At 40.0% G+C, this 24866-nt stretch overlaps 1 pseudogene; it reads left to right on the forward strand.

Annotated features, from left to right (window-relative positions):
* Window positions 10769–11535, forward strand: LOC102176035 (annotated as a pseudogene).

The raw sequence follows: 24866 nt of genomic DNA on the forward strand, positions 1-24866 counted from the left end.
GTGTGGATCACAATAAACTGTGGAAAACTCTGAAAGAGATGGGAGTACCAGACCACCTGACCCGCCTCTTGAGAAATCTGTATGCAAGTCAAGAAGCAACAGTTAGAACCAGACATGGAACAATAGACTGGTTCCAAATCGGGAAAGGAGTACAGCAAGGCTGTATATTGTCACCTTGCTTATTTAACTTATATGCAGAGTACATCATGTGAAACACCAGGTTGGATGAAGTACAAGCTGGAATTAAGATTGCTGGGAGCAATATCAATAACCTCAGATATACAGATGACACCACCCTTATGGCAGAAAGTGAAGAAGAACTAAAGAATATCTTGATGAAAGTGAAAGAGGAGAGTGAAAAAGTTGGCTTAAAGCTCAACATTCAGAAAACTAAGATAATGGCATCCAGTCTCATCACTTCATGGCAAATAGATGGGGAAACAATGGAAACAGTGACAGACTTTATTTTCTTAGGCTCCAAAATCACTGTAGATGGTGACTGCAGCCATGAAATTAAAAGACGCTTGCTCCTTGGAAGAAAATCTATGACCAAAGTAGACAGCATATTAAAAAGCAGAGACATTACTTTGTCAACAAAGGTCCATCTAGTCAGAGCTATGGTTTTTCCAGTAGTCATGTATGGATATGAGAGTTGGACTATAATGAAAGCTGAGTGCTGAAGAACAGATGCTTTTGAACTGTGATGTTGGAGAATACTCTTGAGAGTTCCTTAGACTGCAAGGAGATCCAACCAGTCCATCCTAAAGGAAATCAGTCCTGAATATTTATCAAAAGGACTGATGTTGAAGCTGAAACTCTAATACTTTGGCCACCTGATGAGAATTGACTCATTGGGAAAGACCCTGGTGCTGGGAAAGACTGAAGGCAGGAGAAGAAGGGGACGACAGAGGATGAGATGGTTGGATGGCATGAGCAAGTCAATGGATATGGGTTTGAGCAAGCTCCAGGAGTTGGTGAAGGAAAGGGAACCCTGGTGTGCTGCAGTCCATGGGGTCACAAAGAGTCAGACACAACTGACCGACTGAACTGATTATATTAACACGTTTCAAATTATTCATAAACTGTAAAGAAGAAAGAGAACAATCAAATGCATGTTTTTTTTGCAGCTGGTCACCTTTTGCAGCTGGTATTTGTAACTATCTTCTTTCCTTACCAATTTCTTATTTTCTTTGCCCTCAACAAGCATTTCAACAGGCAATGAGGTGCTCTGCCTGTTTGGGTAGAACCTAACCTTCACTGCTGAAGGATCTGGGCCACTACCAATCCTACTGAGAATGGTTTCTTCTAGTTTTCTTTGGATTTTCATCATAGGGTCAGATGATACTAAGAAAGCCCTAAGAAATCTCCTGAATTCCAGACCCAGGCTTCCTCACCTTCACTACAGAGTAGCAGACAACTCTGCCCTTGGTAATCAGTGATTACTTTAGCCAGTTCAGCAATCTTATTCTTTGGGTATAATTTTAGAGGAATAAAGGGACCAGGAGTGGCAGTCTTTACTTACAGTTTAATGGCATCAGTGTGTCTTCTCAGAGAAGCCCTAACTACATTAGGAATTACGCCTCTAGGCCAGCAGAGCATAAAGTTACATGGACATGTAGCAAAATTCTGCTAGTGGATCAGTAGGGATTATAGCAGTAATAGTGAACTCTCATCCACCGCTGATTCCTGGACCCATGTATCTCAGCTATGGGAAAATCAGTGCTGCATACTGAATGCTGATTTAGAGCATATACAGCCTCCTGGAGAACATCATGCCAGTCCATCAGGGTACTGCCAATCTAGCTGACACTACCATTCTGCCTTCAAAAGTCCATTCTAGGGAAGTCAATTGCTTCAGGATTACTGGGAACATGGAATGATCAGAAAATTCGATGAGCATTTGCTTACAGGCACACTTTACTCCCTGTGCAGAGTTTCTTCATCAGAAGCACGTTGTGCGAAACACTGTGATGGTAAATAAGGCACCTGTGAGTCCTCAGATGGTATTTTTGACAGAAGAAGCACTGCACATACGCAAGGCAAATCTATATCCAGAGTAGGTGTCTCTCCCAGAAAGAGCAAAACATTGCCCCTTCAACAGCCAGATTCCTCCAATGTAATCCCCTGCTATCGGGCTGATTATCCCAGGGAGTGGTGATATCTCAATTCTTGCTGAGAACAACCTAAAGACCATCAGAACAGCCCTCTACAATTAAGATTGAAAAGAAAGAACCACAAGGAGTCTGGTAGAAGAGGAGGAAAAGCAATTCAGTGCTTACACACATCTAGGAAAGAGTTGAACCAGCTCGGCAGGGGCCTGCCATGAGCCAGGAAAGAGACTGCTGCTGCCAGCATGTGCCCACTTATGAACACTTGGCAAGGAGCATAGCCAGCTCAGCAGTGTGGCTCCAGCACCTGCAGCCCCAGCCCAGCCTCTAACCAAGGCATGCAAACCAAGGAAAAATGGAATCAGCTCACAAGTATAGCCCAAGGCCCTGGGCATTGGACACACCCCCCAACCAAGGTAGAGCCAAAGTAGAGGGTCCCATCACACCTCCTTCAGGGCCCCTACTTTATCACCTTGGGCACTGGCTCAACCCCAATAGGGCAGTGACTACCATTCAGTCTAGAAAAAGTTCTAGTTTGCACATGGCTGCTGCTGTAGCACTCCAATTCAAGCCTAACAAGTTCCCACCAAGGCAACAGGGTAGAGGTGGTCCAAGATGATTTCAGATCCAGCTCTCCCACCAAAGCCACTGGGCACCTGCAAAATGCACAGAGACACTTGCACAAAAGGATATACCATCAAAACCAGAATAAGTAACTGCTTCACCTAATTTCATGGCGACAAAGAGAGAAAGTTCAACAAAACTCAAGGACAGAACAACAGGTTTCAGATAAAGAACAAGGTGAAACCCCTGAAAAACATTCCTAATGAAACACAGATAAATAATTCACCTGACAGAGAATTTAAAACAATAGTAATAAAAATGCTAACCTAACTTGGGAAAAGGATAGCTGAACACAGCACTTCAACTAGAATACACAAAAAAGAACCAGTCAAAGATGAAGAATTCAGTAACTGAAATGAAAAATACACTTGAAGGAATTAACCACAAATTAGGCAATAAATCACCTAATCAAAACAGCAGAAAGAAAAACAAATTGTTAAAAATGAGGATAGGTTAAGAAACCTTAGGGACAACATCAAGTATAGTAACATTCTCATCACAGGCATCCTAGAAGGAGGAGAGAGAGAAGGCAGCCAGAAACGTATTTGACAAAATTATGGCTGAAAACTTCTCTAACCTGAAGGAGGAAACAGGTATCCATGGTCAGGAAGCACAGAAAGACCCAAACAAGATGAACCCAAAGAGACCCACACCAAGACCTGTCATAATTAAAATGGCAAAAGTTAGAGATGAAGAACTTTAAAGGTAGCAAGAAAAAACAGTCACATACAAGGGCATGCCCATAAGGCTATCAGCTGATTTTTTTTAGCAGAAACTTTGTACACCAGAAGGGAGTGGCATTTAAATTACTGAAAAGAAAAAAACCTGCAACCTAGGATACTCTACCCAGCAAGGTAATCATTCAGAATTGAAAGGCAGATAAAGAGTTCTCCAGACAAGCAGAAATGGATTAATGACAACTAACTCTATATTATAAGAATTGTTAAAAGTTCTTTAAGAGAAAAAGAAAAGGCTACAACAAGAAATAAGAAAATACAAAAAGAAATAATACAAATAAGAAAATGGGGGGAAAAAAAAGAAAATGGGAAAAATTTCATCGGTAAAGGCAAATATATAAAAGAGCAGTGCATCAACAATGTAAATAAGCTATTACAAAGGGTTAAAAACTTAAGTCAACTGTAACTATAATTAACAGTAAAGAGACAGACATGAAGATATAAAATGTGATATCACAACATAAAAGGTAGGGGAGGAGTAAAAAATGTACATCTTTTAGAATGGATTTGAACTTAAATAACTATCAGTTTAAGACAAGTAGATATAGTTATAGGTCAATACACATGAACTTTATGGTAGATACAAATCAAAAACCTACAACAGATACACAAAAGGAGAGAGAAAGAGATACAAACATAACACTAAAGAAAATCATCAAACCACAAGGGAAGAGACTAAAGGAACACAGAACTATAAAAATAAATTTAAAAAAACAAGCAACAAAAAAGCTATCATAAAAGCTATCAAAATAGCAACCAGCACATACCAATCAATACTCACTTAAAATGTCAATGGACTAAATGCTCCAACCAAAAGATGTAAGGTACCTGACTGGATAAAAAAGCAAGATCCATCTATATACTGCCTACAAGAGACTAACTTCAAAGCTAAAGACATATAAAAACTGAAAGAAGAGAATGGAAAAAGATATCCATGCAACTGAAAGAGAAAAGAAACCTGGAAAAGCAATACTCATATTACACAAAAATAGGCTTTGATAAAGGAGTCAATATAAGAAGATATAACACATGTTAAATATACACGCACCTAATATAAGAGCACCTAAATATATAAAGCAAATATTAAGAGACATAAAGAGAGAAATTGACAGGAATATAACAATAGGGGGAGACATAACATTCCACTTACAATCAATGGATAGATCATCCATACAGGAAATCTACAGGAAACCCAGAGACCTTAAATGACACTTTAGACCAGATGGACTTAACAGATATCTATAGGACACTGGATCCAAAAAGAGCAGAATACGCACTCTTTTCCAGTGTGCATGGAACATTCTCCAGGATACATGACACCCTCGGGCACAAAACACTACTCAATAAATTTAAGAGGATAGAATTTGTATGAAGTATCTTTTTCTGACCACAACGATATGAAGTTAGAAATCAATTACAGGAAGAAAAATGGAAAAACACAAACACATGAAAACTAAACAACATGCTATGAAAAAAACCTCCAATATATCCACAGTTAGAACAAAGAGGAAACTAGAAAATACCTTAAGACAAATGATAGCAAAAATACAACTTTCCAAAATCTATGGGACATAGCAAAAGCAGTTCTAAGAGGAAGTATATAGCGATACAGGCCTACCTAAAGAAACAAAAATATTAAACAAACAACCTAATCTACCATCTTAAGGAATTAGTAAAGCAAACAAGGTCCAAAGTCATTGGACCAGTCAATAAAAATATGCTATTAATTGAAATTATCTGATTTACAAGTTAGTTTGAATAATATCTCTTAATTTATATGACTAAATTTGAATCTACCTGACATAAGGGATGTGTGATATTTTGTTATATTTTATTAATAAAGGAAAAAAACATAAAAATGAGACTTTAACATTAGCAATTGCATTGTAACACAGAATATAATGGCAGTTATCATAGGAATAGTCCATTTGGGGCATAGATTTTATTTCTGTAAAGACCACCTGGGGGGCAGTAAAAGTGTTTTGATAAAAGCCATCATAAAGAACAGTTTTCTTAAATTAGTGTTTGCAAACGAGTTCAATCACAAGAAAATGCTTTAAAAATATGTTTAAAGATAGTATTTATGAATAATCAAAAACATTAAAAATACATAATTGACCTGTGAAAGTCATTCAGTCATGTCCGACTCTTTCTGTCCCATGGACTGTAGCCTACCGGGTTTCTCTGTCCATGGAATTCTCCAGGCAAGAATACTGGAGTGGGTACTTGTTCTCTTCTCCAAGGGATCTTTCCAACCCAGGGATCAAACCCAGGTCTCCCACACTGCAGACAGATTCTTTACTGTCTGAGATACCAGGGAAGCCCACAAAATTGACCTAAGGACATGATAATATTAAGTACCCAGGAAGGCAGTTGGGTGGTATACCTGACTGTTTTTCATTCACTGTCTTTTCTTTCCATGAGGTATAAATTACAATCAGTGAAATGCACATATCTTAAGAATAGAGTCCAATAGATTTTTATATATGTGTACACCCTATAAACAGCATCCATACCACAGAAACTTCCCTCAAGCCTCTTGCCAATCAATCTCCTTACCCTGCTGCTTGAGGCAATCATCACCATAGCTTAGTTACCAGTTTAAGAAATTCACTGAAGAGAATTATACTACTATTTGGCAATAAAAAAAAAAGAATGAACTAATGATAAAGACAGCATGGGATGAACTTCCAAATCAACCTCAGTGAAAGAAAAATCAGACACAAAAGAAGTCTATAATGCATTATACCATTTATATAAAATTCCAAAAAATTCCAATTAAACCCTTAGTGACAGAACTCAGAGTACTGGTTGTCTGGGGACCAGGGAGAGGATAAGAAGGAATAATTTCAAATGGAAATACGTAAATGTGGGAGGTACATTCATATGTCAAAACTTATCAAACTATACACTTTAAATATGTGTCGTTGATTTTTCTCAACTATATCTCAGTAAAGCTTAAAGTCATAATTTCCAAATGGCATATTAGTTTGCTGGGTAAGAAAAGTTTACCTTGTGAGTCACACAGAACTTATATGTTCAATAAGTAATTAAGCTTTTATCATTTTTTTTAACAGAGAAAAGGTTTCACCAGTTTTCCTCCAAATATTTTTCTCTAATGCAATTTTTCTCCCTTCACATGATTACAGTTCCCTGTATGTTCAATACCCATGTTGTCCCAATACCAAGAAGTCAATAGAGCACTTTTTATTTTTTCAGTCTGGGCTTTTGTTTGGTTTATTTCTACTGACTTACATGCAAGATCACTGATCTTTTCTCACTGTCCAATCCATTATGACCTCACTTCATCTTACTTCTCAATTTCCACTTGACCTTTCGTTAGTTTCCATTTCTCTACTATGAACCTCTATCTGTTCATACACTATATCCATCTTTACCTTAAATCTTTTAACATATTTATAATATTGTCTTAAATTCTTTTTGACTGCTGCTGCTACTGCTTAGTCACTTCAGTCGTGTCCGACTCTGTGCGACCCCAGAGACGGCAGCCCACCAGGCTCCCCCGTCCCTGGGATTCTCCAGGCAAGAACACTGGAGTGGGTTCCCATTTCCTTCTCCAGTGCATGAAAGTGAAAGGTGAAAGTGAAGTCACTCAGTCGTGTCCGACTCTTAGCGACCCCATGGACTGCAGCCTAGAAGGCTCTAATTTACAAAACAATTGTATATGGTATTTAAATAATGGAGTAGATGACTTATTTAATAGTTAATTTAGTTTTAGTGTACAGCTCAAGGCATAATCTACTCTTTAAGCCCAAACTCTTTCCTTCCTCTGTTTATTCAATACTTTGGACACATATTATGAGAATGCACTAAACCTAAAATCAAGACATCTATAGGAACCATCATATCAATGGAAGAAGGAATTCTCTGATCTACTGCATTTTTCAACGGCTTCAATTTCATATTTGGTTACGCATTACTAACTGATCAACTAAAATAAGATGGCAAAAAAACCCAGATCTACTTTTAGAAACACAATTTTCCTTATTTTTTTTTACAAGTTGTATGTACTATCTATTATCTTTGTTATTAAGAAACAAAACAATGTCTTAGCCCAAATTTGTTTTTAAGTGATGTTCCAATTCAAACTTTTTGTTGTCACAAAAAATAAAATGCATACATCTTAATAGTATAATTCAATGATTTCAGTAATTGTAACAACCACCCAAATAAATACATAGAATAATTCCATCAACCCCAAAATTCCCTTTATTCTCCCTTTCCAGTCAGTCTGCTTTTCCCTAGAGGTAACGTTTCTTACTTCCACTAACACAGTACAAATTTGCCTGTTCTTGGAACTCATGTAAAATGAAGTCATATATAAGTTCTCTTTTTCATCCAGATTAATTCATTCAGATACTACTTTTAAGATTTATCCATGTTGTTTCATCAATCAAAAGTCCATTTTTAAAAATTGTTAAGTAGTGTTCCATTGTATAAATATACTAAAATTTCTTTACCCACTTTCGTATTGATGGGCCTTGTGGATTGTTTCCAAATTTTGGCTATTATGCATAAAGCCTGCTATGAATATTTTTATACACATTTCATGGACATATTTTTATCATTTCTCTTGGCTTAATACCTAGAAATGGAATTTCTGTATCACAATTTATATCTTTTTCCACTCAAATTGAACTTGTTTTTAGACACTATAAAACACATCTGGTAAACAACATGTAGATGGATCTTGCTTTTTATCCAATCTTATAGCTTCCTTCTTTCTAATGGAGAGTTTAGTTCATTTACATTGAATGGAATTATGGTTTTGTTCAGATCAGTTTAATTCTACTATTTTGGTATCTGCTTTCTATTTGTCCTGTATGTTATGTGTTCTATTGTTCATTTATTTCTGCTGTCTTTTGTGATTATAATTTTTATTACTCCATTTTAACTATTTTATTGACATTTTTAGCAATACTTGGTGTGTGTCTCCGTGTGAATGTGTTGCAATGGTTACCCTATAGACAGCAATACACACACTTAATTTACCACAGTCTCAATTCATGATATTAAAGAACAATACAAGAACTATATAACAGTATAATTTCATTTAATTCCTACTCAATTCCTTACATATTAGCCATATGTTTTAATTCAGCATATTCTATAAACCCCATACCCATTACTACTGTTTGTGTTTTAAATAGTCAAGTCTTTTTAGAAACTTCAGCAATCTCATGAACCTAAAATGATTAAAATCAGAGTTCAAGGGCATAAAGACAGCGAGAATCTAAGAGGCCAGGATTATAAAGAGAAGAGTTCAAAGAACTAAGCCCAACCAATAGTCTGAGTCTCTTTTCCTCTTGAGGCACTTGCCAATTTGTAATCAGTATAGGCTGAGAAACACACAAGCAGAGCAGAAAGTAGCTGCTATGAGTTTGAGAAACTATGCAGGATTTCTGTCAGTTTCTTGGTTTGAGGGAGATTTTTTAAATGAGATTAAAGAACCACCAAAAGGATGGTGTCTTGATAAAAACCCTGAGTATTCAATTGGACACCAAAAGGGCTACAGTCTAGGTTGAGGTTAAGCCAGAAATAGACCAGCCTTACAGACTTGAACCCAGCTGTGAATCAGCTTAGTCCCTTTGAATTAAAGTAATCCATGCCGACTCTAATTGCCTGCCAGAAGCCGACTGTAATCCCCTTTAGAGAAAGATAACACTTCAAGAATCCCTATAATTTTTACACACAGTTTTAGTAATTCAATGAAAACTTTACCAGGTATACAAATAAAAAATAATGGAGGGAAAAAAAGGTAACAGACACAGATGCAGAGGTGATCCGGCTATTGGTTTTCAGAAAAAGATTTTTTAAATGGCTGTGAAAAACAGATGACAAGATGGAGAAACCAACCAGAAAACTAGAATTTATATCAAAAAAATAAAATGGAGGTTCTAAAACTAAAAAATAATATCAGAATCAAGAATGCAATGGATATTCGACAACTGCCTCATTTTCTTCCACAGAACAGGTAAAACTAAAGCCATGCACTTACAACAGGTGTTGCCCACGGTGTTCCTGCAGTCTCCGGGAGCTGCAGGTGGCTCTGAGGGCAGCAAAGGAAGCTCTGGGCACTTGGCTCATGGAGTGGCGGTGATTTAGGTCCAGCTGGACGACTGAGTGACTGAACTGAACTGAACTGAAGGGCGCCAGCACCCACACAGCAGCCTACCCAGCGGCGAGGCTACCAGATCCTCGCCTTGCTTAGGCCGCAGTGAACTTGGAGGCAGGGCCACCCATCTTGCACATGCGCACTTCCTTTGATGTGCAGAAGGCCCAGCTCCTGGGCTTCAACACCCCAGCGCTCAAGTTTAAATGCAGCTAATTCACTCTCCCCAGCCAGACATAGATGCGCCTTCCAAGGTGGCAGCACTAGGGGCCCCGTCCCGTGGAAGCTGCGGTTGGAAAGGTGGACTCACAGGTGGGCTGAGCAGTGAGCGTCCTGCAGGGCCGGAGCGTCCTGAGGCGAGGACGGGAGCGTCGGCAAGACCAGCCAACTGGCTGAGTTGAACTTCAAAGACAATGAAGGTGATACTTGCTAGAGGAAGGATGTCTCATACATGCCTGCAGTTACTGGGGAGTACCCGATCCTGCTTGCATGGCTTACTGTGCTACCAGCAAGAGTGGTTCAATAAGTCATGCAAATGCTACTGGCAGCCATATTGTAAGTCAGTTCAGAGGGCAAAATGCAAAGAGGTGACTCTGCACAAGAATGGGTCCTGGAAGAGACGGTTCTGGAGTGTTATGACTATGGCAGCGGTCAGGCCTTCTTCCTAGGCTTCATTCTTAGCAAATCCACCTGGGTTGTGGGGCTGCTATGCAGTCAGTCCTGTACCATTTGGGAGCAGCCTCAAGAGTTCACAGCCCAGAGAGTTCACAGTGGCAGCCTGCGGTCCAGGACCACTGCTTCCTGTCTTGGCTGGTCACAATCCTTTCTGAGCAGGAACTGCTTGGGCTGGCAGATCACCACAGAGTAGATGAGCCAACTGGAGGAGCTCTAGCAGGAAAATCCTTCTACCACCTTGGAGGTCCTGGAGAAGACAGGGGCAGAGGAGGGTCCCCAGCATATCTCTGGAGATAGGAGCATTCCTACCAGAACATATCCAAGCTGGAGGCCAACTCCTCTAAGAAACTGAAAGAGTTTCAGACTCAGGATCACATCACTGTCAGGCAGGACCTGGGCCTTAGCAGGACGAGAACTGCCTACTTAACTTTGCCTGAGATGACTGTGATAATCGGACTTTAGTAATAATTTGGTTAGGAAACATTCAGCTCATGCCGGGGAACAAGATTTGCCTGTGGTACAAAGGACCTGGTGCCCGGGGGAAAAGGATCAGCCACATCATCAAGGCCTCTGATAATTATGTCAGTGAGATCACTGCTGAGCCACATAGCAGTTATGGGCACACTGTGGCGGTAACTCATAACTTCCAGGTGAGTTTCATGTGGAAGTAAACCTCGTTAGAGAGGATGCAGAGTGTTTGAAAACATCTGTTGTGGAGGAGATCTCCATGGCAGATTACATCTCCCATAAGCTGCTAGGTGTGATCAGAAAGCACCAGTGGCCCAAGGACTTCATAGCACCAGAGTTCCATAACCTCCACCACTCTCTGGCTGACTTTCTGAAGATGGTGCTGCAGAGACTGCTGAGCCAGATCCAGGGTCCACTAGGTACAGGGAAGATGTGAGCTCAGCCACCATCATCTACCATCTGGCTCAGTGGGCCTGTGCTAGTCTGTGCTCCAGCTAACAAAGCCATAGACCAAGAAGAGTCACTGACCTGGCTCAAAGTCATCCAGCTCTCTGCAAGGGTCATCAACTCCCCACTGCACGTCCTAGCCCTGTACAACCAGATCAGGAACATAGGTAGCATGCCAGAGCTCCAGATGCTGAAGGACTAGACCCAGGAGCTGTCATCTGCAGACCAGAAGCAGTGGTACTGAGCCCTGAAGCACAAACTGGTGCTCATAAACACATGCCATCAGCTGCACATGTGGATGACTGAGACCTGCCAAGAGTTTCATGGGCATCCAGGCCACTGAGCCCTGGAGTGCACGGTCCCTGTGTCCTCGGAGCCAAGCAGCTGATCCCTGCGGGTGACCACTGCCAGCTGGGCCTCGTGGTGATATGCAAGAAGGCAGCCAAGGCTGGGCTGTCCCCATCACTCTCTGAGCACCTGGTGGTGCTGGGCAGCCGTCCCATTTGCCTCATCTGCCTCCAGATCCAGGATCAGATGAACCCTGCACGCAGTACCTTCCTGTCCAACATCTGCTGCAAAGACTCTTGTCAGACCAGAGCAGGTCATGTGAAGATGTTCTGTGTGACCCAGGACCAGGAGAAGACCATCAGGTCAGGCACTCTTATCGAACAGGCCAGAAGCTGCAAACATAGGAGAGAAAACAGATGTTGAGGTGAACCAGATCACCATCATCATGTCCTACCAACGTAACACATGCAGCCCAGTGGCTCCCTGCACACCAGGCCCTACCAGGAGGTGGAGACTGCCAGTGTGGATGTATTTCAGTCGCTTGACAACATCTTTATTATCTCCTTTATGTGGGCAAATGAGCACCAAAGCATTAGGTTTGTAAACAACCCCCGTATTTAATGTGGCCCAGCACAGTATGGACAACTGAAGGGCTCCATCCAGGCAACCACTCTGCAGCCACCTTCTGAGCTATGACCACCTACTGGGGATGGGAGAGAGATGGGTGCTGAACAATCTGTAGGAGCACCTTATGCAGTGCAGCAGGGCCATCAACCCCCTAGAGCCCGCTTCATGACAACAGCCATGTATGACCCTGGAAAGCCATTTTCCCAGGATCTGTCTGTGATCAGGGGCTTCCCAGGTGGCTCAATGGCAAAGAATCTACATGCCAATGCACAAGACGAGGATTTGATCCCTGGGTCGGGAAGATCCCCTAGAGATGGAAATGGCAACCCACTCCAATATTCTTGCCCAGGAAATCCCATGGACAGAGGAGCATGGTGGGCTACAGTCCATGGGATCACAAAAGAGTGGGACATGACTCAGCAACTAAACAACAACATCAGTGATCAGAGCAGCCAGGGCGAGCCCTCAAACATGTATTTCCAGGCCCATAACCAGATCAGCATGATCAGTGCCTGCCCTAGCCGCATGACCTCCATGAATAGGCCCCATTGCCTCCAACCTGGGCATGCCACCCCTGATGCCGCTGGGCTATTTTGAACAAGCTAACAGGCCATCCACAGGCGGGGCACCCCAGAAGGCAAGACTGGTCAAGGCAGGAGTCTAGAACAGCTTTGGGCCTTCCTGGGCCAACCAGAGGACACTTCTCAACAGCCAGGCCAGCTGGAATGTGCCATCAAAGCTGTCTCACAGGGTGTCCCAAGGACAGGCTGTATCTCCAATAGCCAGTTCTCCTAGAGGGGCCAGCCCCACCTCTCCCAGCCCCAGCTGTCACTGGACAGTTGTCTTCATGACTTGGTGCATCACAAGACTCCATGTCCCAGGGGCAGCAAGTATATCAACTTAGCACAGTGATGGAGCTGCCCCAGTACTACAGAGTCAGTTCAGTTCAGTTACTCACTCATGTCCGACTCTTGGCGACCCCATGAACCACAGCATGCCAGGCCTCACTGTCCATCACCATCTCCCGGAGTCCACCCAAATCCATGTCCATTGAGTTGGTGATGCCATCCAACCATCTCATCCTCTGTCGTCCTCTTCTCCTGCTGCCCTCAATCTTTCCCAGCATCAGGGTCTTTTCAAATGAGTCAGCTCTTCACATCAGGTGGCCAAAGTACTGGAGTTTCAGCTTCAGCATCAGTCCTTCCAATGAACACCCAGGACTGATCTCCTTTAGGATAGACTGGCTGGATCTCCTTGCAGTCCAAGGGACTCTCAAGAGTCTTCTTCAACACCACAGTTCAAAAACATCAATTCTTCGGCTCAGCTTTCTTTATAGTTCAATTCTCACATCCATACATGACCCCCGGAAAAACCATAGCCTTGACTAGGTGGACATTTGTTGACAAAGTGATGTCTCTGCTTTTTAATATGCTGTCTAGGTTGGTTATAACTTTCCTTCCAAGGAGTAAGTGTCTTTTAATTTCATGGCTGCAATCACCATCTGCAGTGATTTTGGAGCCCAGAAAAATAAAGTCAGCCACTGTTTCCACTGTTTCCCCGTCTATTTGCCATGAAGTGATGGGACCAGATGCCATGATCTTCGTTTTCTGAATGTTGAGCTAGAGTAGCCCCCTCCATTAGCATCTTATGCTAAGTTGAAAAAGTAAAAGTAAAAATAAATGGGTACCTGTTGTGCACTGCTAAAACTGAAGCATGGTTTTGAGCAGGAGGAGGGGGAGACAGACACACAGAGGAAAGATGATACAAAGGCATCCTGGGAAAAGTCATTCATGTGGCTGGAATGATGCATCTACACGTCCAGAATGCCAGAGGCGACTGGCAAACGTCAAAAGCCAGAAGAAGCAAGGAAGGGCTGTGTCCCAAAGCCATCAAAGAGAGCATGGCTCTGCCAGTGCCTTGATTCCAGAATTCTAGTCTCCAAAATTGAGACATCATAAATTTCTCTTGTCTTAAGCCAGTCAATTTTTGGTACTTTTTAAATGGTCACCCTAGGAAATCACTACAAATACTAGTGTGATTAACAACATAGATAAATCTCAAAAGTTTTGCCGAGTAAAAAGTCTTACATAAATGATACTGTATGACTCAATTTATATGAAGTTCGAGAACAGGCAAAACTAACCTATGGTGGGAAAAATTCAGAAGAGTGTTTGCTTATGGGAGAGGAAGTTTGCATTGGCTGGTAAGAAGCATTAAGAAACTTTCTAGGGTGATGACTGTGTTCTATCTTGGTAGAGGATTGGGTACACAAGTGTTCACATTTATCAAAACTCAGCAACTGAATATTCAAGATTTGTGCATTTGATTGTATATAAATTCTACCTGAAAAAAAATTAAAACTACTATAAACAATTACTGAACTCTAGCTAGTATTATTCACATGCTGAGATATTGAGAAGGAAGTGTAGAGAGATCTGAGCGACTTCACTTTCCCTTTTTACTTTCATGCATTGGAGAAGGAAATAGCAACCCACTCTAGTGTTCTTGCCTGGAGAACCCCAGGGACAGGGGAGCCCGGTGGGCTGCTGTCTATGGGGTTGCACAGAGTTGAACACGACTGGAGTGACTTAGCAGCAGCAGCAGTAGAGAAGTCTGCATTTTAATTTGAAACGCATCAAAGTTTTAAATGGATTGATGAATGTATAGACAGATGGTTAGGTAGATATATGATAATGCAGGTATAATATAACATTAATGGCAGAAGATCATGAACTCCTTATTGCCAAATTCAGACTTAAATTAAAGAAAGTAGGGAAAACCACTAGACCATTCAGGTATGACCTAAATCAAATCCCTTATGATTATACAGTGGAAGTGAGAAATAGATTTAAAGGACTAGATCTGCTAGACAGAGTGCCTGATGAACTATGGAGAGAAGTTCATGACATTGTACAGGAGACAGGGATCAAGACCATCCCAAAGAAAAAGAAATGCGAAAAAGCAAAATGGCTGTCTGGGGAGGTCTTGCAAATAGCTGTGAAAAGAAGAGAAGTGAAAAGCAAAGGAGAAAAGGAAAGATATAAGCATCTGAATGCAGAGTTCCAAAAATATCAAGGAGAGTTAAGAAAGCCTTCCTCAGTGATCAATGCAAAGAAATAGAGGAAAATGACAGAACGGGAAAGACTACAGATCTCTTTAAGAAAATCAGAGACACCAAGGGAATACTTCATGCAAAGATGGGCTCGATAAAGGATAGAAATGGTATGGACTTAACAGAAGCAGAAGATATTAAGAAGAGGTGGCAAGAATACACAGAAGAACTGTACAAAAAAGATCTTCATGACCCAGATAATCACGATGGTGTGATCACTCACCTAGAGCCAGACGTCGTGGAATGTGAAGTCAAGTGGGCCTTAGAAAGCATCACTAAGAACAAAGCTAGTGGAAGTGATGGAATCCCAGTTGAGCTATTTCAAATCCTAAAAGATGATGCTGTGAAAGTGCTGCACTCAATATGCCAGCAAATTTGGACAACTCAGCAGTGGCCACAGGACTGGAAAAGGTCAGTTTTCACTCCAATCCCAAAGAAAGGCAATGCCAAAGAATGCTCAAACTACCGCACGGTTGCACTCATCTCACACTCTAGTAAAGTAATGCTCAAAATTCTCTAAGCCAGGCTTCAGCAAAACGTGAACCGTGCACTTCCAGATGTTCAAGCTGGTTTTAGAAAAGGCAGAGGAACCAGAGATCAAATTGCCAAAATCTGCTGGATCATGGAAAAAGCAAGAGAGTTCCAGAAAAACATCTATTTCTGCTTTATTGACTATGCCAAAGCCTTTGGCTGTGTGGATCACAATAAACTGTGGGAAATTCTGAAAGAGATGGGAATACCAGACCACCTGACCTGCCTCTTGAGAAACCTATATGCAGGTCAGGAAGCAACAGTTAGAACTGGACATGGAACAGACTGGTTCCAAATAGGAAAAGGAGTACGTCAAGGCTGTATATTGTCACCCTGCTTATTTAACCTATATGCAGAGTACATCATGAGAAACACTGGGCTGGAAGGAGTACAAGCTGGAACCAAGATTGCTGGGAGAAATATCAATAACCTCAGATATGCGGATGACACTACCCTTATGGCAGAAAGTGAAAAGGAACTAAAAAGCCTCTTGATGAAAGTGAAAGAGGAGACTGAAAAAGTTGGCTTAAAGCTCAACATTCAGAAAACTAAGATCATGGCATCCAGTCCCATCATTTCATGGGAAATAGATGTGGAAACAGTGGGAGACTATTTTGGGGGGCTCCAAAATCACTGCAGATGGTGATTGCAGCCATGAAATTAAAAGACGCTTCCTCCTTGGAAGGAAAGTTATGACCAACCTAGATAGCATATTCAAAAGCAGAGACATTACTTTGCCAACAAAGATCCATCTAGTCAAGGCTCTGGTTTTTCCAGTGGTCATGTATGGATGTGAGAGTTGGACTGTGAAGAAAGCTGAGTGCCGAGGAATTGATGCTTTTGAACTGTGGTGTTGGAGAAGACTCTTGAGAGTTCCTTGGACTGCAAGGAGATCCAACCAGTCTATCCTAAAGGAGATCAGTCCTGGGTGTTCATTAGAAGGACTGATGCTAAAGCTGAAACTCCAATATTTTGGCCACCTCATGTGAAAAGTTGTCTCATTTGAAAAGACCCTGATGCTGGGAGGGATTGAGGGCAGGAGGAGAAGGGGACGACAGAGGATGAGATAGCTGGAGGGCATCACCGACTCGATGGACGTGAGTTTGAGTGAACTCTGAGAGTTGGTGATGGACAGGGAGGCCTGGCGTGCTGTGGTTCATGGGGTCGCAAAGACTCAGACACGACTGAGTGACTGAACTGAACTGAATGGCAGAATCTAGTTGGTGAACACATGGCTGTTCTATGTAAAATTCTTTCAACTCTTCTGTAGTTTGAATAGTTTTATAAGAAAATGTTACAGAAAAAAAGAATGTAATAAAGGAGTTAATCAGAGGTTTAGTCAGTCTAGAGTATAGAATTTAAGAAAGAATGAAAAATACAGAAAGAAGCGTACGTGATACCAGTCTCAGGGATAAAGACCTCAATAGGTATAACTGGAGTTCTAAAAACAAAGAAAAAAAAGAATTGGGTAGATACAAATTTTAAAAAGATAGTTTCTGAGAATTTTTCAAAGCGGATGAAAGACTTCAAGCCACATATTCAGTTAATACAGTCAACTGTAAATGTTTCTTCTAAATGCAAAGAAAAAAAAACTAGGTATATCTAGTTAAACTGTTGAAAGACAAAGACAGAAACCCTTTAAATCATTCAGAGGAGCAACAAAGACAGAGAACTTACTTCCCAATGGAATCCTGTCCTTAAAGTGAGGCACATGGATAGAGTTGGCATTTATTAGGCTCATATTATATACCAGGTTCTGGGCAAAACTCTTTACAAACATTGTCCCATTTTCCTCACACCCTCCCAATGAAGTAGCATTAAGAACCCCACTTTAATAAAAAAGAAATTGAGAGTGGAAAAGTCAATTATTTGCATAAGGTCAGATGGTTAACCAGTGGTAAAGATTTCAATTTAATTGTGACAGACTTCAAACTTTCATCTTAAATATTATGCTTCCTCCTGTACTATAAGTGTTCTGCTTTTTTCCTCCATTTTTGTGCATCTACCAAGGCTCTAGGTCTCAGCATTCCCTGATTTGGAAATCCCCCTGCCAAGTTTTGTAGTCATTATGAAAATATGCTTGGGGTTAATACTGAAAATGGAGAGAGTCTGAAGGTAGTGTTACATTCGTATCTAATATTGGATAACAAGGATACAGATCACGTTATTGTATGATACTGGAACACCAACTGTAGAGAGAATACATTTAATTGGCACCGTTTCTTTGAATGCAGTATATCTAGTCTCCATTTTGACACTGTAGTAGATGACTGAAATGCTACCTTGTGTCTTGTTAGCACCGTATTGTAAAGTGTCTATTATTATAGAAAATTGACAAGGTGAGGAGCTGTCAACTTTAGCTAAGAGAATATCCTATTTTAATAAATATTATTTCATAAGGAAATGTGCTGATGACAGCTTATTTCAGTGGAAATTGTTGATGCATAACCTTTCTGCTAGACAACATTACATCAGTAGTTACTATACCTAAAAAATTATGCTAGATGCTAGAAATGTGTTTGCAAGAATAATTTTTATGAAATAAGTACATAAGCAAAATTATTTTGATATATTGTATTAACATATACATATTACAGGAGATCTTATGGGGTATATTTTTATGAGAAAATAATAATTAATATCCCAATGATATTTTATATATTTTTCTTTACATCTACAAGTTGTAAGACTATGTCTTCAGAATAAATTTACATGTGTAGATGAATACACAAATGCATGTATATATATATATATAATGGTACAGACCTCCCTGGTAGCTCAGACGATAAAGAATCTGCCTATAATGCAGGAGACCCAGGTTCAGTCTCTGGGTTGGGGAAATCCCCTGAAGAAGAGAATGGCAATCCACTCCAGTATTCTTGCCTGGAGAATTCCATGGACAGAAAGGCCTGGTGGGCTATAGTCTGTGGGGTTGCAAAGAGTCAGACAAACTGCAACTAACACTGTCACACTTTTCATATAGTGATATGCATACAGATTTAAAAATTTCAAAGTCATTACTTATATATCCCAAAATTACAAGCAATCTGACATGGAAGCATGGATCCTCCACTGATTACCAGAATTAGCAGAGCTAAAAATTTAAGTCCTGGTTCTATCACTTTTATTTTGTAGTCTTGGCAAAGTCTTTTAATCTCTTATTTAAGATGACTTTACTTCTCTGTTAAAATGGAGAAAATAATATTTGCCCTCCATACTTCACAGAGTTGTTAAGAAGCTTTTAAAAGAGATAATGCTTATGAAAGAAATATGATATTGCAAAAAGATATTATACTTAGGTATACAATTATATATTATTATGTTATATATAATATATTAAATATAATGGTGTATGTAAATATAAGCATCATGTTGTGGCCTGGATTATTCTAGGAGTCCCTAACCTATGACTTCAAATAAGGTCATGTTAACAATAATAATGAAAGTTCTCTGCTTCATTGCCCACTAGCTGTTGAAGTCACCTTAAAACGCAACCCAGCTTTTTCTAGGAGAGTGAGGGGGAGTGGAGTTTTAGGGGATCTTCTCATATTCCTTGCTCTCTGGCTCACTAATACTTTCATGAAGCCAGTGGAGGTGCTCTTGCTGACACTTTGAAGCCCACCCACCCACAGCAAGAGCCTCTGCACCTCAGCACCATCCTCCAGGATACACAAAGCGGCCAGTGTCTAGAGAGCCAGAGAGGGACTGTGTCCCCATTCCACACACAGAGAGAATGCCTGTCCCAGGGGCACAACTTCCAAGTCACTCTTCGTTATACTGGCCACAAGTTGTTTCTCGTGCCCTCTCTTTCCTCCTGCAGGACTCGGTCAGGAATCCAGGCTTAAAACAATAAAGTGTCAGTTCTTTCCGGCCTCTCTCTTTGCTTTCTCCCTGTATATGCAAACCCTTGTCTCATTTATCTCTAACCAAAAGGTATTGTTTAAATGGCGTGCTCTCTGGCATATTGCACCAGTTTCCCACACTGGCCAGAAACATGTGAAATCCAGGTGGGAGCACTTAGTGTTCCAGCTACTCACTGCTGTGTAACACACTGCTCCAAAATATAGTGACCTACAACAACGCTGATGTTTTGCTAATCACTGTTCTTTAGGTCACTTTGCTGAAGTCAGCTGAGCTGACTAGGAGCTAGGCTCAGCAGGGGCACTGGGACGACCGGGCCCCTCTTTCTTCAGAGTGTCTTGTCATTGAGTAGTCTAGACCAGGCTTTGTTTAATAGCAGCATACCAAATGAACAAAGACAGAAGCTGTCAGGCCTCTTAAAAATCCAGCTTCTCAAATACACCACGCCATTTCCATAGCAGTCTATTGATCAACGTATGTCACAAGGCCAGCTCAGATTCAAGGAAAACTGGGCTGCACTTCTTCATGGAAGAGGTATCCAAATAGAGAGGTGGTAAGAATTGTTCATTTTCTAATAATGCACTCTTAAAGCCAACAGCTGACTAGGACTTATTAAAAGTTCAAAATGAGGTGTGTGACCTTTCCATCTGTATAAATATGTTCAACTATGTATGTGAAAATGCTTAGGTCATTTGTATAAATTCATCAGTATAATTATATTGACTATAATGAATACATAAATAATCTATATAATTTTTATACTAAATTGAGATGTTGTCCAGTGGAATGAGATGTGAAGAAATATTTCTTGTGACCTGAGAAATGCTATATTATTTTATGTCTCTTAAATGTGTTCTTTACTTAGTTCTAGTAAAGGGAAGGAGTCTATGACTCTATACAGAGGCAAAAGCAGAGCTAGGTAGTATCACTGACTTCCACCCAATGCAAAGAGCTGACTGACTCATTGAAAAAGACCATGATGCTGGCAAAGACTGAAGAAGGGAGGAGACGGGGACATTAGAGGATGAGATGGTTGGATGGCATCACCGACTCAATGGACAGGAGTGTGAGTAAACTGCGAGTTGGTGATGGACAGGGAGGCCTGGAGTGCTGCAGTCCATGGGGTTGCAAAGAGTTGGACACGACTGAGCGACTGAATGGAACTGAACTGATGCCATACTTGAGATCATTCATTTTTAATATGATCTATGTTTTCTATTTTACACCTCTCTCTCTATAGATCTATGCCTACATCTATATAGGGATAGATGTATAGTATTTATTCCAGACACTCTACTAGGCATGTTATACTACTTTTTCACTTAATCCTTGCAGTTCCCCTTCAACATTATTGTGATTCATGATTGAGGTCAGAGATATTAACTACATTACAGAAGGTCTCATACCTTAGAGTTCTAACTTTGTACCACAGCTTCCTTACTTTACAGTGTTTAGGAGTCAGGTTTGCTACTTACTTCTACAGTTTATTTCTTTTTCCACTATGTTCAATAACTGACTACAAAATTTTCCCTAAATAAAATGGCAAGTGCTTATCTAAAATAACCAAAATTCAAATAATTTGTGGGGGAAAGCTTAATAAAGGATAACTTATTATTTTAAGGACATCCCTCAGAGCTAAAATGATAAATGAAATTATATTACATTCCTCAATAAAGAGGAAACTATGCTCTCGAAAGCACATAAAATTAGTTCCAAAATTAAAAATTCAGAAGTTAGACTTAAATGAATGCCATCAATTAATTTTTATAAAAGAACTAGAACCATTTTGAAAAAGTTCAATTGTCTTCTAAATGAAAATTAGATAAATAACTTCATTTTATTGAGAAAAATTATTACGATCTGAGAGATAGAACTGACAGGCTTTTTTGCCTTCAATTAAAAATATCAATCCTCCAGTGGAGTCCCCCAAATAATTCATCTACAAATGAGCAGAACTCAGAGAGGATTTCACCTAGAGAGCAAAGGAGCAGTAGTTGACAGAAAGGCTGCTTTTTATTTGTGGTTCTACTATCTTCAGAGATGAGATTTAAAAAAAAGAAATCCTAACAATGATGAATAAATATTTGTTAAAAGCTCCAGGTACTGTCTTATAAGTTGTACCTTAAAACCTGAAGAAGGGAACCCTGAAAGGATGAACGTATTTTCCATGTAATTTAGGCTTTCCTCATTTCCGTGCAGTCTTACAGCTGCTTAAGAAGTCATTGCCTGTTCAGTTCTTCATAAAGCAAATAAAGAATAAAAGGAGCTCTCTCTTTATTACTGAGTTGTTGGAAAGAAATCTGTAAAGATACCATGTGGGTTCCTAACTAGCCAGGATGTGAGAATCTGACCAGCAATATGGAAAGACACAAAATGGTGACCTATTTACAGTGTTTCACACTTTGATTGGTACTGGTTTTCTTTGAAGTACACAACAGGAAGAAAGCGACACAGTATTTCTGCATCCCTTGTCTTCCTCTTCATTGACCCTGTTTTTTCACTACTAGAGATGCATTTGCGCTTGTTTGTTGAACTAATTTAAGGAACTAGAAACATCAATGAAGTCTGTAGAAAATTTTATGGTCAAGCGAAAAGTGACCAACTCATTTGTTACCAACTTTTCAATGGCAAAAATGGCCTAAATCCCAAATATCATAATAGAACTGAGACAAGATGAAATGGACCATTTTCTGTGCAGTTTCACATTCCTTTTTTTTTTTTTTTTTTTTTTGAAAGCATGGAAGCATTTGCCAAAATGTGATATCTGTAATAACAAGCCATGGGGAGAAAAAAAGCAAAACATCCTTGCACAATGATGGTAGACTATTACATTTAGCCTACCCACACAAATTGGTCCCAGCAGTTTTCTCTTTAATTCAGGATTTATAGAAACATCTGAGATTATAAAATTAACCAAACAAAAACAGATGCTATAATCATGAGGGGCTCAATTCTTGGATGAATACCAAATCTAAACATTAGTATATGGAGTGGAAACATTTTAACTTAAGTTCTTGTATATCAGTTTACAAGCTGATGTGAATATTTCACATGAAAGTAACTATCTTAAACAGCTTGGAGAAATGAAATTATGTTCACATAAGTGGCCCATTTTTCTCCCTTTCAAAAGGAAGATAAGAGCTATTAAAATGATAATTTCCTCAACTTTCTTAATTTATAATGTAAAATCTCCCACCGATATTAACAATTTCTAGGAAAAATTAGGGGAGAGGTATATCTTAGATATAGCTCCCAAATTGTGTTTTTATAGTACTCTGGGGTGATACATAATCATGTCACTGTCATATAGTTTGACAATTTATTGTAGATCAATTCTGAGCAGCACTTAGCATTTTGGTCAGTGGTAGCATCAACAAAAAGGATAAAGAACACTTTACATTTAAATAAGAGTAACAGTTTGAAGGTAGTAGAAAATACTCTTCTAGTCTAGGCTACACTTACACATTGTAAAAAAAATGTAGAAATTACCCTTTGGAAAAAAGAGATCTAAAAATGAGATTTGATAGTCTTATTTCCATTTAACGGCTAGGTTCATTGGTAGGAACTGACTGCTTGTGGTCTGTGCCTTGGCTGAGACTGGTTTGAAGGTAAAAATACGAAGGAAATTAGAGATTTAAAATCAATCAAAAATATGTTCTTTTTAGGAATGAAGGATCTTTAAGTGATCTAAGATGCTTTTTCTGTAAAGTAGTAGGTTTCTCTGAATTCAAATACACATAGCAAAGACTCTAAGACTGGGTTTTGTTTTTTGGTTTTTTTTTAAAACAGCTTTGTAAACACACTCAGAGAAATGTCAGGATAATACCACCAAGGGATCTTGGCCAAGATTTGTTTATTGGATTTACACAATTGAACCAATCATGATTAAATTGCCTCAGGGCCAAAGTTCAAAGGGCTAACAGTCAGAATGCATAAAAAGTAGAGCAATGAATGGCATATATTAAAATAAGCAAGATGTCAATGTAAAGAGATGTGTTTTTAAGCTCTTTATGGTTCTGCTTGTAGAAGGTCATTAGACAAGGACTGGACAAAACTATGATGAACAAAGAAATGCACTTGCAAGGTCCTTCCATAGAAATCTCCTTTTTTCTTGAGTTCTTTATGGATGAAATGTGGAACTGTTAGCTGAAGCCCTCCAGCTGATTTATGTCTATGAAGTTGAGTAAGCAGTGTTTTCCACAGTGTATTCCAGAGAACACAAAACCATAGACTGTTACTAAACATTAGCCAATCTCTCCTTTCCTACCAAGGTGAATCAGTGAGGAAATATGGATTTAAATCTGGTTTACCAATCTGTCTGTTTTTCTATAATCAAGTTTCCCAAACTTATTTTCCTTCACAGACCCTTTTTCTGAGGCAAAACTTTCAGGAACAGTATTCTTTTGGAATGCACATTGGGGAGTCCAAGTGAAGTGAAGTGAAAGTCTCTCAGTCATGGCCGACTTTTTGCAGCCCCATGGACTGCAGGCCAGAATACTGAAGAGGGTAGCCTTTCCCTTCTCCAAGGTATCTTCCCAACCCAGGAATTGAACCCAGGTCTCCCGCATTGCAGGTGGATTCTTTACAAGCTGAGCCACCAGGGAAGTCCAAGAATACAGGGAGTAGGTAGCCTATCCCTTCTCCAGGGAATCTTACCAACCCAGGAATTGAACCAGGGTCTCCTGCATTGCAGGTGGATTCTTTACTACTGAGCTATGAGGGAAGGCCAGGGAATCCAAATCTAAGTTAATTAACATACAAGATGTATGCATAGTCCTAGGCCTGAAGGTGAAGAAAGTTGGTTGGTTGGTCTACACGTGCTTTTAAGTTCCAGTCAGGCTCATTTTTCTTCCATAATAAGCAATCTTCCTCCCCACTTCAGAGCTTAGCCTTGTCACACTTTTCTCCCTCAAGTGTTAAGTTTACACTCCTTATAATAAGGTAAAAATGCTTGATAATACCTGGAGTGTGCGTCTTCACATTTGTGTGCAACAGAATAGACCTTTGATGTGAAAGAATGTAATTCTTAGTCAGATATTTTAGGCAAGCGAGTGAGTGCAATATTTGAATGAATAATAAAGTTATTTATAGGCATCTTGTGACCATATGCCATGCCATGAATTGATAGCTGAGATATTGAGGGCTCAGTAACTCAAAATTAGCATTTTGAACTGGATCTGGAGGTCTCTGGAGCACTTGTTTCTCAACTTCCCTCTGTCTGAGCAATTCCATGAGTCATCTGGTAAGAGTCACCA

The sequence above is a fragment of the Capra hircus genome, chromosome 7 (assembly GCF_001704415.2).
Source record: "Capra hircus breed San Clemente chromosome 7, ASM170441v1, whole genome shotgun sequence".
NCBI classification, from domain to species: Eukaryota; Metazoa; Chordata; class Mammalia; order Artiodactyla; family Bovidae; genus Capra; species Capra hircus.